The sequence below is a fragment of the Schistocerca americana genome, unplaced genomic scaffold (genome assembly GCF_021461395.2).
Source record: "Schistocerca americana isolate TAMUIC-IGC-003095 unplaced genomic scaffold, iqSchAmer2.1 HiC_scaffold_677, whole genome shotgun sequence".
NCBI classification, from domain to species: Eukaryota; Metazoa; Arthropoda; class Insecta; order Orthoptera; family Acrididae; genus Schistocerca; species Schistocerca americana.
In genome coordinates, this window is record NW_025726431.1 from 30,001 (window position 1) to 35,000 (window position 5,000).

The window sequence follows — 5,000 nt, forward strand, 5'->3', positions numbered from 1 at the left end:
CCTGTCACACCACACAAACAATGGCAGGAATGAAAGACACAGGTCTGCCACAAGCATGGAATCAGAGCGCCGCCTGTTATGAGCCAAAGGTGCACCCTGACGTGGCAAATCAGATGATGCCGCAGTCATTTACTTACGATAATCACAATCAACAAACCGGGCCCCCCCCCCCCCCAAGTGCCTTAACCTAACCCGTATTGTACCTTAACCTAACCCGTATTGTACCTTAACCTAACCCGTATTGTACCTTAACCTAACCCGTATTGTACCTTAACCTAACCCATATTGTACCTTAACCTAACCCATATTGTACCTTAACCTAACCCATATTGTACCTTAACCTAACCCATATTGTACCTTAACCTAACCCATATTGTACCTTAACCTAACCCATATTGTACCTTAACCTAACCCATATTGTACCTTAACCTAACCCATATTGTACCTTAACCTAACCCATATTGTACCTTAACCTAACCCATATTGTACCTTAACCTAACCCATATTGTACCTTAACCTAACCCATGTTGCGCCTTAACCTAACCCATGTTGCGCCTTAACCTAACCCATGTTGCGCCTTAACCTAACCCATGTTGCGCCTTAACCTAACCCATGTTGCGCCTTAACCTAACCCATGTTGCGCCTTAACCTAACCCATGTTGCGCCTTAACCTAACCCATGTTGCGCCTTAACCTAACCCATGTTGCGCCTTAACCTAACCCATGTTGCGCCTTAACCTAACCCATGTTGCGCCTTAACCTAACCCATGTTGCGCCTTAACCTAACCTATGTTGCGCCTTAACCTAACCTATGTTGCGCCTTAACCTAACCTATGTTGCGCCTTAACCTAACCTATGTTGCGCCTTAACCTAACCTATGTTGCGCCTTAACCTAACCTATGTTGCGCCTTAACCTAACCTATGTTGCGCCTTAACCTAACCTATGTTGCGCCGTAACCTAACCTATGTTGCGCCGTAACCTAACCTATGTTGCGCCATAACCTAACCTATGTTGCGCCTTAACCTAACCTATGTTGCGCCTTAACCTAACCTATGTTGCGCCTTAACCTAACCTATGTTGCGCCGTAACCTAACCTATGTTGCGCCTTAACCTAACCTATGTTGCGCCTTAACCTAACCTATGTTGCGCCTTAACCTAACCTATGTTGCGCCTTAACCTAACCTATGTTGCGCCTTAACCTAACCTATGTTGCGCCTTAACCTAACCTATGTTGCGCCTTAACCTAACCTATGTTGCGCCTTAACCTAACCTATGTTGCGCCTTAACCTAACCTATGTTGCGCCGTAACCTAACCTATGTTGCGCCTTAACCTAACCTATGTTGCGCCTTAACCTAACCTATGTTGCGCCGTAACCTAACCTATGTTGCGCCTTAACCTAACCTATGTTGCGCCTTAACCTAACCTATGTTGCGCCTTAACCTAACCTATGTTGCGCCTTAACCTAACCTATGTTGCGCCTTAACCTAACCTATGTTGCGCCTTAACCCAACACACGTTGGGCCTTAACCCAACACACGTTGGGCCTTAACCCAACACACGTTGGGCCTTAACCCAACACACGTTGGGCCTTAACCCAACACACGTTGGGCCTTAACCCAACACACGTTGGGCCTTAACCCAACACACGTTGGGCCTTAACCCAACACACGTTGGGCCTTAACCCAACACACGTTGGGCCTTAACCCAACACACGTTGGGCCTTAACCCAACACACGTTGGGCCTTAACCCAACACACGTTGGGCCTTAACCCAACACACGTTGGGCCTTAACCCAACACACGTTGGGCCTTAACCCAACACACGTTGGGCCTTAACCCAACACACGTTGGGCCTTAACCCAACACACGTTGGGCCTTAACCCAACACACGTTGGGCCTTAACCCAACACACGTTGGGCCTTAACCCAACACACGTTGGGCCTTAACCTGCTCTGTAATTGTCATACGACGCGTTAAATTAGTGTAGTGTTGCCTAACTGCAACCCCCGCAATATAGTTTGCTACTCGCACTGCCCGGTCCCCAGAGTATCGCTTCATGTTAAACACCTTGCAGCTATACACTGTAATGCGGATGGCGGCAGGACGTACATGCTCAATGCCCTTCGCAGTTGTTCATTGGCATTCGCATGGCGAAGCACAGCCTACGTTGTGGTACGGCTTGTGGCAACTGTCCGCTGATGTTGTACGTCCAAATCACACACTGTACCGCACATTGGTCCTCATGTACTGAATGATACATCGTGGTACATGTGTGACCGTACCACGACTGCGCCAACAACGGCGAACCATACGGTCCAAATATTGTGCACTCAGCTACGTGTCGTCTCCCTATAAGAGCTGGATTGCAGTATGGTATGCCGTGGATGGCGATCAGCATGAGCCGTCTGTTGATGTAGTGGCGCGTGTTGTCAGACGTAGTCGTCTCTTCTCACACACCGTGATAGCATGGTGCACTGCGTTCCACATCTGCGACATGCGACAGAGGCCGGTTGACAGTCGTTCGCGCAATGGACATCGCATACGTACGGGGGCCACCTTCCACGTGTTCGCGAAGCGTGCACATGTTGTTGCGTGTATGTGGGCAGACATAGTGTGTCGTGACACCTGACACAGGCATGCAACAATCGTTGAATTTGCAAATGGCGATGGACGTCTACGTTTGCTGGTGACGTTACGCAAATGAAGAACTGGTAAACCGTTGTGGTGCGGTTGTTCTCGCTAGAGGTGAATCAGTGATGGCGACGATCGGTTGAGCTACCAACCGGTTGTTTCAGCGATACCCACCATGCCCACGAACGTGAATGGCATGTGGGTGTGAAGCGATACGCGGCGGTGGCTGGGTGGGACCGTCCCCGGCCGGTGAGGGGGGGCCTTCCGGCGTGCTGGCCGCGCGGTGCGTGGGCGCACGCGCTACAGCCGGCTGGTGGGGGCGGCCAGTGGCAGGCGCGCCGGCCGACGGAGGCGGCAGGCGGCGCAGCTGCGCGCCGGCGCACCCTGCACGCGGCGCCGTGCGGCCAAAGTAGGTCCTCGCGGGCCCGGTGCGAAGCGCGGTGGACATCTGCAGTGTGCTGGTCCGATTGAGGACTGTGTGCGCTGAGGATGCGCCGCCGCCCGGCGCTCGGCGCCGCGACGCCGTCTGCTGCTCGGTCGCCTCTGCGGTTCTCGCAGGTGGATTGTATCGCAGCTGTGCGGACGTGTTGGCGCGTGCGCTGTGCTGGGAGAGTTCGCTTCGGCACCCAAGTGGGGCTTTTGTCCTTCTGTGGCGCTGGCGTTGGAGCTGCCGGCCACCGTAGGTGGCGCGTGTTGTCTCCCGCCGGCAATGCCACGACAGCACGCTCCCGGGCCTCTGTCGGCAGCGGCAAGCTCAGTTGGGAGCACGGGTGGTCGCACCTAAAGCGTCTACTCGCCAAACTCCGGGCGATTGCGCCTCTCTCGAACCCGACCAAGTACTTAGGACGGCGCTGCGCGCCGCCGGGACCTGAGAGGGTTTCGAGGTGTATTGTGCAGGGGAGCTCAGCCTCCTCCTGTTTGCAGAATAATTGAGCGGACGCTTGCGTGTTCGCGCGGGCCCCCGGGACACACTCCCGGGCGGCCGGCTGCTCAGCTCTAGTTGACGCAGCTCCCTGGTTGATCCTGCCAGTAGTCATATGCTTGTCTCAAAGATTAAGCCATGCATGTCTCAGTACAAGCCGCATTAAGGTGAAACCGCGAATGGCTCATTAAATCAGTTATGGTTCCTTAGATCGTACCCACGTTACTTGGATAACTGTGGTAATTCTAGAGCTAATACATGCAAACAGAGTCCCGACCAGAGATGGAAGGGACGCTTTTATTAGATCAAAACCAATCGGTCGGCTCGTCCGGTCCGTTTGCCTTGGTGACTCTGAATAACTTTGGGCTGATCGCACGGTCCTCGTACCGGCGACGCATCTTTCAAATGTCTGCCTTATCAACTGTCGATGGTAGGTTCTGCGCCTACCATGGTTGTAACGGGTAACGGGGAATCAGGGTTCGATTCCGGAGAGGGAGCCTGAGAAACGGCTACCACATCCAAGGAAGGCAGCAGGCGCGCAAATTACCCACTCCCGGCACGGGGAGGTAGTGACGAAAAATAACGATACGGGACTCATCCGAGGCCCCGTAATCGGAATGAGTACACTTTAAATCCTTTAACGAGTATCTATTGGAGGGCAAGTCTGGTGCCAGCAGCCGCGGTAATTCCAGCTCCAATAGCGTATATTAAAGTTGTTGCGGTTAAAAAGCTCGTAGTTGGATTTGTGTCCCACGCTGTTGGTTCACCGCCCGTCGGTGTTTAACTGGCATGTATCGTGGGACGTCCTGCCGGTGGGGCGAGCTGAAGGCGTGCGACGCGCCTCGTGCGTGCTCGTGCGTCCCGAGGCGGACCCCGTTGCAATCCTACCAGGGTGCTCTTGAGTGAGTGTCTCGGTGGGCCGGCACGTTTACTTTGAACAAATTAGAGTGCTTAAAGCAGGCAAGCCCGCCTGAATACTGTGTGCATGGAATAATGGAATAGGACCTCGGTTCTATTTTGTTGGTTTTCGGAACCCGAGGTAATGATTAATAGGGACAGGCGGGGGCATTCGTATTGCGACGTTAGAGGTGAAATTCTTGGATCGTCGCAAGACGAACAGAAGCGAAAGCATTTGCCAAGTATGTTTTCATTAATCAAGAACGAAAGTTAGAGGTTCGAAGGCGATCAGATACCGCCCTAGTTCTAACCATAAACGATGCCAGCCAGCGATCCGCCGCAGTTCCTCCGATGACTCGGCGGGCAGCCTCCGGGAAACCAAAGCTTTTGGGTTCCGGGGGAAGTATGGTTGCAAAGCTGAAACTTAAAGGAATTGACGGAAGGGCACCACCAGGAGTGGAGCCTGCGGCTTAATTTGACTCAACACGGGAAACCTCACCAGGCCCGGACACCGGAAGGATTGACAGATTGATAGCTCTTTCTTGATTCG

General features: G+C 53.1%; 1 non-coding gene across 1 annotated transcript in view; it reads left to right on the forward strand.

The window, feature by feature from the left end:
- Positions 1 to 3,641: 3,641 nt before the first annotated feature.
- Positions 3,642 to 5,000, forward strand: part of LOC124588993 — a 1,910-nt gene continuing 551 nt past the window's right edge. Inside the window, exon 1 of the ribosomal RNA XR_006975902.1 lies at positions 3,642 to 5,000. This exon is cut by the window's right edge and continues 551 nt beyond it. This is a non-coding gene — a ribosomal RNA (small subunit ribosomal RNA).